The sequence below is a fragment of the Montipora foliosa genome, chromosome 12, assembly GCF_036669935.1.
Source record: "Montipora foliosa isolate CH-2021 chromosome 12, ASM3666993v2, whole genome shotgun sequence".
NCBI classification, from domain to species: domain Eukaryota; kingdom Metazoa; phylum Cnidaria; class Anthozoa; order Scleractinia; family Acroporidae; genus Montipora; species Montipora foliosa.
Genome location: NC_090880.1, coordinates 12,896,058 through 12,911,057, shown reverse-complemented (window position 1 = coordinate 12,911,057; position 15,000 = coordinate 12,896,058). Strand labels below are relative to the sequence as shown.

General features: G+C 42.6%; 1 pseudogene; it reads right to left on the bottom strand.

Annotated features, from left to right (window-relative positions):
• The window catches only part of LOC137978459 (dedicator of cytokinesis protein 11-like), a 34,902-nt pseudogene extending 21,807 nt beyond the window's left edge, over positions 1-13,095 (bottom strand).
• Between the last annotated feature and the right edge of the window lie 1,905 nt (positions 13,096-15,000).

Sequence of the window (15,000 nt, the reverse complement as noted above, 5' to 3'; positions counted from 1 at the left end):
TAGTACCAACTAAGGAGGCAGTCCAGTGTCTCTTAAGTTATTCCTCTACTCTGCTTAGATAATCTGCTCCTACATTCTCGGATCCCTTGATAGCCTCAACTCTGAAGTTGTAACTCTGAAGGAACATAGCCCAACGCATTAGGCGTCCATTAGCAAACTTCGCACTGTTCATGTACTTCAGTGGCTCGTGATCTGTTTGTAGCACAAAGGGAACTCCATACAGATAAAGATGAAACCTTTTGAATCCCCACACAATGGCTAAACATTCTTTCTCGATGGTTGAATAATTACGCTCCGCACTTGACAATTTCTTACTTGCGTAGCAAACGGGGAATAGCTTGCCATCATGATTCTGCATTAATACAGCGCCAATACCAGTGTTGGAAGCATCAGTCTGCAGGAAGTAGGTTTTCCTTGAATCTGGCAGTCGAAGGACTGGTTCCTTTGTTAGGAGGGCCTTGATACTCTGATAGGCTTTCTCCTGTGCCTCACCCCATTCAACTTTGTTAGGTTGGCCTTTACGCGTGAGGTCTGACAGCGGGGCTGCTAATGCTGCGAAGTTTGGGATAAAATCTCTGTAATATCCAGCCAAACCCATGAACGATCTTATCTGCTTCTTAGTAGTTGGTCTTGGAGCATCTCTAATCTTCGTCACGTTGTCTTCATGAAGACCAATTAACCCTTCTTCCAAACGGTGACCAAGAAAATCAACGGTGTTGACTCCAAAAAGACATTTAGTCGGTCTTATGGTCATTCCAGCAGCTAATAATCTTCTAAACAACTCTCGGAGCGCCTTGATGTGCTCTTCCCACGTACGGGTGTGAACCAAAATGTCATCCCAATAAAATTCAACGTTGTCCAGTCCACACAACAGCTTCTTCATGGCTCTCTTTAAGGTCGCTGCGGAGTTGATCATACCAAACGGCATCTTCAGGAATTCATACGATCCGTCAGGCGTCACAAAGGCGGTCTTCGGTATATCCTCCTCAGGAATAGAAATTTGCCAGTAGCCCTTACTCAGATCAATTCTGGTAAAATACTTGTCATCATTCAACTTCTGGAACAAATGCTCAGCAGTTGGCATAGGCTCCGGATCAAAAACGGTTAACTTGTTCAGTTTACGATAGTCCACGCACACACGATTTGAGTTGTCTTTTTTCTTAACAACTACAACAGGCGAAGCATAGGGCGAACTTGATTCTCTTATGACTCCCATCTTAATCATGTCTATAATATCCTTCTTCAACGATTCTCTTAAGCTATACGGTACTGGGTATGGTCTTGATCTAACTGGTTGGTCGGATGTAAGCTTGATATGATGCTGAGCCAAACTTGTTGTGCCTGGAGCTTCTGTGAATAAGCTTTGAAACTCATTTGCAAGATCCATGAACTCTGCTCTTTGCTCATGAGAAAGGTTATCTCCTATGGTCACATCATTGACTGACTCTTTCGCGACATAACCACCAATCTCCAGATAATCAATACTATCCACAGGGTCAACTTCTTCTACTTCACTCTCAGCATGTTCGTTCTTACAGATGTTAGCGTTCGTTTCAACAGCAACTGCTCCAACGGAAACAGAATCCTCTCGCTCAAAATACTTCTTCAGTAGATTAGCATGGTAAACTCTCTCTTTTCCTTTGACTCTCACTCTATAATCATTGAGACCAACTACAGCACTAACCTCGAATGGACCTTTCCACTGCATTAGGAGCTTGTTGTGGTCGGTCGGTAGCAGCACTAACACTTTATCTCCAGGTACAAACTTCCTGACTTTAGTCTTTCGGTCGTAATAATGCTTGCCTTTGTTCTGGGCTTTCTGAAGCTCGGTGTGCGCCAGTTTGAGGGTATCTTCAAGCTTCTCGCGTAGCTCAAACACATACTGATAACTGTTCTTTACTTCAGGCTCCTCCAACTCTTTCGTCCAAAGCTCTTTGAGAATAAACATCGGTCCTCTGACAGCTCTACCATACAGCAACTCAAACGGCGAAAAACCAGTAGACTCCTGCGGAACTTCACGATATGCAAACAGCAACGGGTTAATATAGCGATGCCACTGTCTTGGCTGTTCGCTGCACAATCTCTTTAACATGCTCTTCATTGTTCCATTAAACTTTTCCGTCAGGCCATTACACATAGGATGATAAGGGGTCGTGGTGAGCTGTTTAATGCTCAAAAGTCGCGTCACTTCCTTCATACACTCAGAGACGAACTGCGTACCAAGGTCACTCAAGATTTCTTCAGGCACTCCCAAACGACTAAAGATATCCACCAACGCTTCTGCCACAGTCTCAGTATCAATGTTCTTCAGCGGGACAGCTTCAGGATAACGAGTTGCAAAGTCGACCAATGTCAATATATATCTATGACCGTCCTCACTCGGGGGAACAATAGGTCCAACCAGGTCGATTGCTACTCTCTTAAACGGCTTGTCAATTAATGGCATCTTCTCTAGGGGAACCTTCGGTACGGAACCCTTGTTAACTGTCTTCTGACATACATCGCAGGACTTGCAATAACGAGTCACGTCCCCTTGAATGCCTGGCCAATAGAACGCGCTTTGAATCTTATCAGTCGTTTTCTTTATTCCCATGTGACCTCCCATGATCGATCCGTGCGCTAGTTCCATTATTCGGCTTCTCAGCTGCACAGGAACCATAACCTGCTTCAGGGGTTTACCTCCGTTCACATAAGGGTGCTTGTAGACGCGGTACAGAACTCCACCTTTCACTTCAAATGAAGTCTCAGCCTGGCCTCTCACAGCTACGTCATCTTTCTCCCAAAATTTCTGTAGGCTCTCGTCATCACGCTGCATTTGCTTGAGCTTTTCTCTATCAACTACAGGACTTTCTTTGGTATCTGGTACCTTCAACGGAATATGTTCTCCAGCTTTCTTAACTTGACTTCTCGTGGTTACAGCACAAGCTTCTTGTACAGGAACTTGCCAGCTTGGGTCTGGGTCGTCAGCGGCTCTTGCGCCTGGTACATTACCAATAATTAAATCATAAACAGCATCGGGAAGACACTGCGCTTCCACTTGGCCCTTGAGATAAGGTGTATCAACATCAATCTTTGCGATGGGAACTTTCCTTGCCGTATTGTCAATGAGCAGCATAACATTAAATTCACCAGTAAACTGATCCTCAGACACAAGATCCCTCTTTACTACAATTCCACTACAACCAGTATCTCTCAGGACATCAACAGGCTTCTCTCCAACTCTACCTTTCACGACAGGCATTTTACTTCTCACTCCAGTTAACGGTTCAACACAAGCACTACTCAACAATGGAATCTTCTTACCACAGGCTAACAGCAGCTTATCATCTTTAATACAGGCCTTAACTTCTTCAACAGTAGGTTTAACCTCAGGTGGCTGAACTAAACAACTGGCACTCACTTGACCACGCTGCACAGGGTTACCATCCTTACTTTGTCCTCCTGATCTGCGTCCACCTGATCGACAGTTTCTAGCTTCATGTCCCTGCTTACCACATAGGAAACACTTTCTTGTTAGGGTTGGGCAGTTGACAGCTTTATGACCTCGGGTGTTGCACTTAAAGCAATGCAGAGCTGGTGGATTAATCTGCATGTTCTTGGCTTCGTCCCTCTCAGGCTGCACTGCTGGCTTTCTGCTCGCTGAGCTGAACAAATGTTTACCATGAGCCTCCAAGTACTGGTCAGCGATCTTCGCAATCTTTGCTAGAGTCTCAGGTGCCCTTTCTCGCAGGTGAATTGCCAAATCCTTAGGGCAAGAGTCAATAAATTGTTCTTTCACGATCAAGTCCTTAAGACCATCAAAGGATTGCGCAGTATCCGAAAGCTCTAGCCAACGTAACAGGTATCTGTCCAGTCGCACAATAAACTGCTCCGGACTTTCGTCAACTTCTGGTTTGGATGCTCTAAATTTGCGACGATAGCCGTCTTCGGTAAGGTCATATCTCTTCATTAACGCAATCTTTACCCTGTCATAATCCTTAGCTGCATCCTCCGATAGACGTGAATACACTTCTAGTGCCCTTCCAGACAACAGAGCACTGAGCTTCGATGCCCATCCATCTTTTTTCCACTTAGCCGTCTCGGCAAATCTCTCGAACCTCTGCAAATACGCGTCCAAATCGTCTTTACCATCAACAAACGAGGGGAGTTTAGGTGCCTTAGCCCGATCCTCTCTCACTTCAGGACGCCGGTCAGCATTCTCCACAGCCAAACGTGCAATCTCCAACTCGTGCTCTCTTTTTGCCGCTTCAATAGCCTCTTTCTGTTTCAACAGCTCGGCTTCCATTTCCAACTTTCTTAGTTCGCGTTCTTGTCGCCTAGTTTCTCTCTCTTCATCTTCTCTTCTTCGCCTTTCCTCTTTCTCTTCCTCTTCCTTTCTTTTATCCTCCTCAAGCATTCGACGTCTCTCTTCTCTTTCTTCTTGTTCCTTTTTTCGTTCTTCTTCAAACTGTCTACGCTTTTCTTCTTTTTCTTCCTCTTCCCTCACAAACTCGAGAAGCTTTTCTCCTTGCAATCCGAATTCTTTCCCCATCTGCAACAGCTTTTCCATTTCCATAGCAGTATTTCACGGCAAAACACAATATACTCTCTTGCACAGTTCTTCTTACTCTTTTTGTAACTCCTTCTTGAATTGTCCTTTCCTGGTTTCTGTAGTCAGCAAACAAATGAATTCCTCTCCCGGACAGGCCCCCAATGTTACGAGTTCGAACGTTTTGAGGAAAGTTAGCTTGCAGACTAAACTGAACGCAGGGTTGTCGGAACAACAACAAGAAGATTTATTCCAAAAACGAACGTAGTTTCCACGAAGTAAAACTCTTAACAACACGTACTCAATAAACTTACACGGCCTCCGCCAACTTGAATAAACACAGCTTCTGTCACACTTGACTAAACACGGCCAACGCCAACTCTCTTCGCTTGTGAAAAACTAGTTAGAAAAACACTCCGCTTGTACTCGTCTACTTATATACTCTGACAATAAACTTCTAGAACTTTCTAAATTAGTAATGAATCTAATAATAGAAAGATTACAAAACACACCGATTTAGAAACGCTTACGTACAAACCTAAATATAAACAAACTCGTAACTCTCGCGAAGCTTCTAGACAGTAACGCTAGTCACGCAATACTATTTTTCGTAACAGCCCGGATCCAGATCGACATCCAAAGTAAATCATTTGGAATTCTGACCGGTATTAGAAGGAACATTAAACCGCAAATTCGGACAGGAAGCCCTCGAATGCCCGGGTTTGCCACAAGTGAAGCACAAACCAGATGCCGATCTCAGAGACGAAAGCTGCGGGTTTACACGCGAAAACAAAGTGGGCATCTGTAAGGCGTAAAACTGCGCCGTTGTTGAAGTCGAAGGGACATTACTTCTTTTCCGTATCGGGCGAGATGTGAAACGCTTCGTGGACCTAGCTGCTCGTGATTCGGCCCTGTATATCTTTTTTTCATCTTCTTCGTCGTCTGCGAGGTCATGGTGTTTATATTCGAGGACCGTCTTCCCCCCGGACTGCGATTTATCGGCAAGTAAGATCAACTTTTGACGCTCTTGAAGCAGATCCATACCTTCATTTAAGGCTTGTTTAGTCTTCTCTACGTCGTTCCTTTCGAGGGCAATTTGAGCATCTTCAACGGCATCTTTGATAGCTTTGTTAGCTTTGTACTGATCCTTGTTACTCTTTTTATTGAACTGAGGAACGGAATCTCGCTTCAGCCTCTTAATCTCGGACATCTGCTGGGAAGCGATGGACTCGTTAGACCTTTTAAGGTCAGAAATCGACGAACCCACGAGATCTTTGATCTGAACGAGATCTTTGTTTTTTTCAGCGATTACTCTCCTGACGCCTGCTTCATCCATAACAAGGCCAGAAAAGTGATGAAGAGAAGAGAAAAACCTAAAAGCAAAAGTACTAGTCGCAAGGCTGATCGTAGAATGTCTCAAGTTTCTCAACCGTCTCTTTTACAAACGTACTACCCATGAACCCTAGCATACTACGCTCGCACCCAGGAATCTGTTCCGTGTCGGCAAAATATTAATTTATGCCAATACCGATTATCACAAATTACATGTTGGAATACTCAGCGAATGGTCAGAATCATCGTGTTACAAGATCGTAGCTTATACCACATCCCCCTTCCCCCAATTCAATGTTGTGTGAGAATTTATCGGGCGACTACTAGTAGTTGTGGAAATCAACATTGGAAGAAGGGGGAAGCGGGGATGGGTGTTCCAACAAATGTGACGAGTATTGTAGGTGACCGATTCCGCGAACACCTTCGCGATGTTGAGAAGAATGACAAAGATGCATCTAAGCCAGTCGCTCGTCATTTTAATCTCCCTAACCACTCCAAAAACACATGGCTATCTGCGGCCTTTCCCTACATCTAGGTAAGACGGAAAGCCGCAAGAATCTGGAACAAAAATTCATCTTCCAAATTGGCACCCTTAATCCTCACGGTATTAAAGAACGCTTTTCATTTAACTAATATATTCCTATTTTTCACGTTGCCATGTTACCACCAATAGCAAAGCTCCTACTCTACAGTAAAAACTACACGTAACCCATAATTCCTCCATTCGCTCTGACGAAGGGCTAACGCTCGAAACGTCAGCCTTTAGAATCTCTGTACGGTGGCCAATTTACATTATCAACTCCGTTGATAAAACCAAATTTTTGTATACTTACAGGATAGTTCGCCCGCACTGCAGATGAATTAACCGCAGTTTTTCGGCTATAAGGCGCAGCATTTTTTCTCAAAGAAATTGCTTGTTGGCCCCAAATGTGATCTAAACTCAAGGTGCGTCTTTTTGCCGAGTATTTTCTTGCGACAAATCTCCTTAGGTCCCTTGCCGCCATCTTGTACGTTAAACTCGTCCCACTCTTCTCCTTACTGCGATTCCAAAATGGCGGCCTCACACCATCAATGTTCGTGATGATGCAGATGGCTCTCAGTTCTTAGCGTTGTACAACCAAAACACCCGCAAGAAAGTACTAATAACAGCAGGGTATTTCAGAACAGCAGCTTTTTCTATAAATTCTAGTTGAATTTCCTTCTGCCATTGTTCTTGATCTGCGATATCACTTGCGATAGCGTTAAGTTATATTTTGTAAGGTCAACTTTACTTTAGCCGCAATTTGATTCATGGGAATTCAAGGAATGGTGTTGAAACTTAGAAAGCGTATTAAAACTTCGGCGTTGCATGGTCACATTTTTCATAGACTTGGTCTTTTCAAGTCGTAGATGTGCAAAGAACGGTAAACTCAAGCAAACCACTGTTAAACAAATTATATGCTAGTGTTTTAGTCATGTTTTTTGAGGTCACTATACTATCGCTAGTTGCATGCATCTGGTTTGCGTTCATTTGACTGTCCTAAAAAGTGTGCGTCTTCTTCGATAAGCCAAAGAAAGGACAATATACTAGTAGTGTAAATATCATTGCTTCAAATTCTGTATGCGCCACTCTTGACTGGCTGAATTTACTTTAGTTTCGCTTTGGTTAGGACAATGAATTGAATTCGTTCCTTAGAACTAAGGTAACACGAACTAACCTCAACTGGTGTCAGTTCGTATTGCTCCTCTTGGACCACAAGAATTCGCGTCTTTATGTAAGGAAGCGTGTTGGATACTAGAAGAGAATGTGCAAAACAAAAATCAACATTAATTAACACTTCCCTTCGTGTATCAGTGACTAATAATTTACTAAGTTCTTTTCTGGAAACCCCGGTTTCCCTCCCTCATTATAATCGACTCACAGCTAATGTGCTCCGACATCAAACATGGACCGTACAGCGGCTGTCAGAGGTGCCTATTGGATTAGTTTAAAAATACCATAATACTCTTCTGTTTTCCCTCCAAACGTTTGCATAAGCATAAGCAAAAGCAGAGAAAATAAAGAACACGTATATGAAACTTTTGGAAGGCAAACAAAGCGTACTATGGTATTTTTAATCATGGTGGCCTATGTACGCTTTCTTCCCGATGTAGTGAGCTGTACCCTTTCGCAATTCACTCCCCAAGACTGCATGAAAGATGGGCGATAAACACAGCCATCCATTCTATTCTAAATATATCGTACAGTTGCAGCATTACTAGTTTATTCCACACCCTTTTTGACCGCCTATTCCGTCATTTTAAACTCTTTTGTCATTTTAAACTCTTTTCACCCCCTCCTTCCCCCAAACAATAGGGATCTTTAGATCGGAGGAGGAGGACTACGAGTACGAGTTTTCCGTTCTGAGCATTCGCACTTCGAAACATGTCGACCTCCAAACCTTATGCGCATGCTCAGTACGGAACACTCGTACTCGTAGTTGTCCTCGTCATCTGATCTTAAGGTCCCTATTGCTGAGTCGTAATTCCTGTGATCTTTGACTCCCAAACGGGCAACACAGTATGGGGAGGAGGGTATTTTTGCAAATGTATAGCGTGGTACAAATAGTCCTGTTATTCTTTATGTAAAAACTGCTGTATAGACACAATGTGTCAACTCATTCTCAGCAAGAAAGCGTCTTTCTGCGCATGCTCAAAAGGCTAAATCAACTTACTTGTCAGGATAGTTTTCCTCTTGCATTGTTCTGTTAGGCTGCCATGCGCTTTGCCACCGCAGGTAAATGGCGTTTCATAGATAAATCGCCTGATGTTGTTGTTACGCTCAAACAAAGTGGGTCTGAGCTCCTACTCCTCATCGTCGAAATACGGTTGCACGTAGGTTATCTGCAAATTTCAACATATGCAACACGGGGACGGCGAGGTCATATCGGGGTCCTATGAACTCACACGGGGCGAATTATTACACAAGAAAAACTATCAACAAAGAGTAATCAATATTCATTAATATTCTCTTTCTTTTTGTCATGGTTGCAGTCGCACAAAAATGTAAGGTAACTAATCCGTTCACCTCCTCCGGGATATAAATCGAACTCACAAGTGGCCAAAGGGCGCGTAGCCACTTGGTCTCTCCGCTCGGGCGCAAATGATGCTAATCGGGCCACAAATAAACTATATGTTCTCCAAAAGTCAAGTGACTGTCCTGTTAGCCACCCTTAGTCAGTTGAACAAACATAGAAGCTACGACTGTTGATTTACCTAATACAAAAAACCCTTAACTTCAAACGCTCTTATAACGTTAAAAGTCCATAAAATACACCAACAAAGCCGACGAAACTAAGAACAAAGTCAAAGCTTAGATCGCTTCGTAGGAAGAGCGCTAACATAGTGAAACTGAAATGTGGCCAACGTCTTTAAGTAGGAGGAACTGCGTCAAAAACGACGAAACAATACAGAAGCGTGAGAAATGCTTTAATTTTGGACTTAAGCTTTATTACGTAAGTGAAAAGAAACGGTAGGATAGTGTACTCAAGTTATCAAGATATACCTGAATGTAGCCAATCTCTGAATCCAACGTTTCTGCATGCACCTGAAAAGGAATCAATTTTACGTTAGGTTTTCAGGCCTCTAGGCTTCCATCCGTCCACTGCTTCCAAAGAAAGACACCATTCATTCACCTTTGCAGACTCTATGATGAGTTTGATGTTATCTCTGCCGTGTTTTCTGCAGTAAATTTGTTCCAGTCTATGTAAAATCTCTGCAAGACCCGTGATCTTCGGCTCCTTGTAGATAAATTCCTTCCCGTCATCATCACCAAACATCTGAAAGACAAAGAAATTGATCACGAGGCCATGCAAGCCTACGAGCATACAACAACAACAACGTCGTTTTTAGGGACCGAGTTATTTTTAGATTTATTTTTTCGCGAAACAAGACCCTTCAAAATAATAAGAATTTATTACCCATGGGATTGAGAATGGTTACCCGTGCAAGCCACATCTTATTTAAACAACTTGTCTAATAAGTAGCTTGATCTACATGGACCCAGTATTGACTCCAGTATTCCTGGGTTTCACTCACGTGATCAACAGCCATGTTTTTCAACGAAAACAAAAGAAGACGTTAGCATAATAATAGCTTTCAATTCCCGGAGGATTGGATCGGGACACCAACATGGCCGCCATTTCATTGTTTGGGGACACCAACATGGCGGCCGTGACGTCATGTGAAATCCAAGAATTGGCCCCTGGTTATGGGCTCCTGAATTGGTCGAAATAACGTTACTGAGCTGATGCTAGTGACGATTAAGACAGTGGACCTTAAAGGTAGTCATGCTATGTATTCAGATTTGGCGTTAAACGCGGTCCAACAAATTAGGCTTAAAGACCGAGACACCAGTAGACAAATCGCATCGACAGGTCCTTGCGACAAGTCGCTCCGTGAGTACTACTTGCAAACCAAGTCGCTGCGACACGGTGCCTGTTCGGTGCACACGCAGTGATCTTGAATGAGGGGGAATGTGAACTAGTTTTCTAATTCAATATAGCAGACCACATGACGCTCTCTCATTGGTTCATTTATATTTTGTCGCAGCGACTTGATGCCGGAAGTGCCCACGCTGCGACAACGCTGCATGCGCTAATTTTGTCGCTGCGATCAGTCGCACTGATTCAAACTGGTTTGAATTCGTGCAACTGATCGCACCGGCAAAATTCTGCTGGGGCGGCAACGATTTTCAGAAAATTAACCGTGTCACACGAGGCGAATTGTTGCGACGACTTGTCCCGGGGACGTGTCGCAGCGACTTATCGCCTGGTTTGTCCCGACCTTTAACGCAGGAGAGGCTCAATCGATTTTAGCTATCAAATGGAACGACGTACTAAGACGTTTGTTTCAAAACAGGACAAAAAAATCGATCAGTTCATGAAGCAGTTTTTTCGCGTTCTCACATAAACTTTATCTAAACATGAAATTAAAATTACCTGTCCAAAGAAAGCAACCCTGAAGTACTTGCCAAGCAGTCTTTTTCCAGTGCCCATCACATCAACAACTTCTTGTAGGCCTGGGCTAGGCTCTCATATGCATTGGTCAGGCGCTGATGTGAAAAAATACAATACTCATGTCAGGATGTATTTTTATCTTGTTTATTTATAAACTTCAATGGTTTCCAGACTATTTATGCTATTGTATAGCTTGCCGAAATTTAACAAACACCACTGAGGAGTAAACAAATCTAAAAATACTGCGAACTCGTTTAAACATACCGCTTCTAAGAATACCCAGTGTCATACCAAACAATGAAACGAAAGGAAAAGTTGGCGTCAAATTGTTGAATACGAAATATATACTTAAAGCACTTCAGTTGTTCTGATCTTTCGAAGAGAAGACGTTGAATGTGGCTCGGTAAGGTATAAGGAGTTTTAGCAAAGACGACTGCTACGGCAACGAAAACGTCATTCCAAAATAAAACTATCGCAAGTATTTTTCACCTTGTACAATACGGGCGAACTGTTCTATGACTGGATGGGTATGAACGGTTTTAAAACATAAAATGAATGGTTCATCGTTACAAGCTCACGTTGTCATCAAAACCTAAAATTTGGTGATTTCATGCACATTGTTTTTTGGAGTACGGCAAGGACGTGCACGGAAATTCGTGCTGCACGTGCAGCACGATTATATTTACTTTTGTAACTGATAATATTCTTGCTTTGAGGCGTTTTCGTTGCCGTACCCGTCGACTTTGCTTAAATTACATCAACGTCAAATTTCGGAAAATATCTGTTCGGAAGACGATTTCAGATCTAGAATTTTCTGAAAATTTGTTGTAAAATTCCTTGCTTGCCTGCCTGTCCTAGGATTTTCGAACATCTAAAACATGGTATAATTGCCCATTTTTAACGGATTATTACCCTAAAAAAGTCACATAGAATTTTAGGGAGCCTTTTTCTGGCTGAAATTTTCGAAAAAGTAAGTTTTGATCCCTATAATGTTCGGATCACTAGACTTTCAGCTAGGGAATCCGAACAGATGAAAAACGTTTAGGGGATAAAAATATGCTCATATCTACCGTTTAAATGCTAACATACGTTTAACAATGCGATGTTTAAGTCGTCTTGAGCTATATTCTCGTTGGGTGCCCCTGTTTAATTTGATTTTGCGTCAATGATATGGACACCCTAAAATCAATCAAAATATCCCACGGCGCAAACAAACACAAGCCATGTGAGGTGTTCTAAGAATTCACGACGGATGCCAAAGCTCTGAACAAGATCAGTGCAATGAAATTCATTTCTACCTTGATGGAATTTGGATGTTACGGTAAGCGAAATCCGCAGAAAGTCTGGTATTTGTAACTGACCTTGCAACAACCTAAGCGATAGCCAAAATATACAAGATGGACACCAACAGTGAACCCCGTCTTACCCTAAAGTCCCTCTCTTGTTCATAGATAGGAATCGCTAGTTTAAACACTTCATCCATGACTTCATACCGCCCCGCTCGCTCGAGATACTTGGCACATTGCTCCAACAAATCAACCAGATGACGCTGAATAAACAACAATGACAGCCATGGAAAAACTGAGAATTCTAACACAACAAAAAGGCAATTCTTCATGTTTCCTTAAAACGAAACAAAATGTGACCACGTTAACAGCATCCCAAAGCAATAGAGTACCCACCATATCTTACTCGAATCACTGAAGTAAAAAGTAAACAAACATTTCAATTGACCGCTCCACATAGCCCACTTTCTGGGCCAATGAAACAGGCCAATCACAGAACAGAACAACAGCAACAACTTTAAGAATAATACCAAATGGCCAGAGGCCAACCAGGTTGCTATTTACAAGTGCAGCCGAGAGATTGAACCAAGGACTACCAGACACATCAAATTAAACCAGTGGTCGGAACGGGTATTCAACCCGGGATATCCGGATCTCAAGGAAAGCACTCTAAACTCTGGGCACTTATCTTCAATTAACAAATGAAAACGTCATGATCAAAATTGTTCTTCTTCAATTCTGTACGATATGAGGTCTTATTCATTGCTCAGATCGTATTCGTGCGAGAAATGAAAGGAGTGGAAATTCAAGTGTGATGTCAATGACCCACTGGCCTACAACAACCTTCACAATTTGTTCCTTTCGTCAATGGGATTTCAGAAAAAACACGTAGTTAAAATTGAAAATTCAGACAAGTCAAGACACTAACCACCGTATATCGCTGTTCCATTGATATTCCTTCATCGGTCTTCATAACACTCTCGTCCGCTACTACATTAGGAGACACTTGAGCAAATGCAGCGCAACCAGGGGTATAAGTACCTAAATAATGGATATAGAAAAACACGAATTCGTTAATAGGCATGTGACGATGGAGTTCTGAAAAAATTAGTGTACTTTAATAGTCACACGAAAAAGTAGAACTAATTTCCATAGCAATTCGAGCTTTAACTTGCTGTGCCGAAAAAAGATGAAGTAAACCTCGGAAATGATCAACATGCTCGATGTGTCACTTTCTTTCTTTTCTCGAGTGGAGTCCAGAGCGAGGTCCACGTTATGTACCGTCCCTGCTCAAGACCAGTATTAAAATATCCCTTCAGTTCCGCGCACGACCCGTCCTTAAATTACCGCAACTATACATGAACATCTCCCTTCCCTTCGGCAGCATTTCTACCATTTAGGGAAACTAGTGTAAGAAATGGGAAAATGGAGTGGAATATCTCTTACTAGTTGCGTCTCTGGTTGCTATAACTGTTGACCGCCATGTTGGATTATAATGATTAGGCCTTTTTCGATCTATTCAAATTCAGTCGGAAAGAGAGGTCTAGAGGACAATGACAAAGGAAAGTGGATGATATGTAAATATTCTTCACATTCATTCCAACGTGTTCCTATCGTTTTTGTCCTCACTGCCTCAATAACAAGGTGAACATTTGATATTTCGAAAATGGCCTATTAGAAGGAGTGATGGAGCCAAAGAAACTTCAAAGTGCGTCTACGAGTCAAAAATCCCGAGAGACTTGCAGAAACCGTCGCCCTTCAGCCACTAATAGGGAGCTTACGAAACGACGACGCCGACGGCAACGACGACGCTATAAAACAATAGGTTTAGTGAGCAAAAACAATGGCTCTGCACGCTCTGCACGTGCGTTTTACATTTTGGTACATTTCTTTGCCGTCATCTCCTAAATGACGACGTGAAATGACCAAATTCAAGGTTCTGTGGAGGACGTTAGCACATGACGATGAATTTTCAGTTCTCTCTCTACGCTTCCAACTCATTCATACCAGATTAATTCCTCGACAGGTACTACACATTTTTAACGCGACACGACATGAAATAGTTTCGTAGTGATATGAATAACGCGAACTCGTATTTTTAAATGAAGTTCTCGTAGCCGTCGTCGTCCTCGTTTCGTAAGCTCCCTAATAGGGAAGTTAAGCAACGACGACGGCGACGGCATCGAGAACGTCATCTCAAAATATAAATTCGCGTCATTGTTATCACTTCGTAAACATGTCAACCCTTTTAATATGACAAGGGTGTGGTAGTTCCTCAAAAACGACATTTGTCGGAACGGCGCTTAATTTAGGGGAGAAAATGAAACTCTATCGTCAAGTGCTGACGTTCTCCTTAAAACCTCAAATTTGACTATTTCACGTTTTTGTTTTGATGACGACGGCAAAGAAATGGACAAAAGTGAAAACCGCACGTGCAGGGCGTGCAAAGCTACTGTTTTTTCCCACTAAATATGCAAATTTGTGAAGTTCTCGTTGCCGTCGCCGTTGTCGTTGCTTAAGTTCCCTATTTTCGACAGTTGCCAACAATGAGTTGATACATGACTGCAATAGCCTGCCTCAGAGGCATATAAGTTAAACTTGCTTCTACCAAGTATCAAATGCATGGAAAACAGATTTCCAGTAAAGCATCGTGTAGGAAAGTTAGCTCATTCCTCAATAAGAATTAATAAGAACTAAACACAATGCAAATAATACTCCCCCTCTTGCCTTCTACTCACAGGAAAACAATTAGGTGGCTAATCGCTTATGGAAGAGTCAGTTGATTATCGCATTTTCTGCGTCTTGAAGGCTAGTTGGGAGAAAATATATTCCGTATTGGGCGGAGTCGCGGAGCGCAATACGGAACCCGCGCCTGATC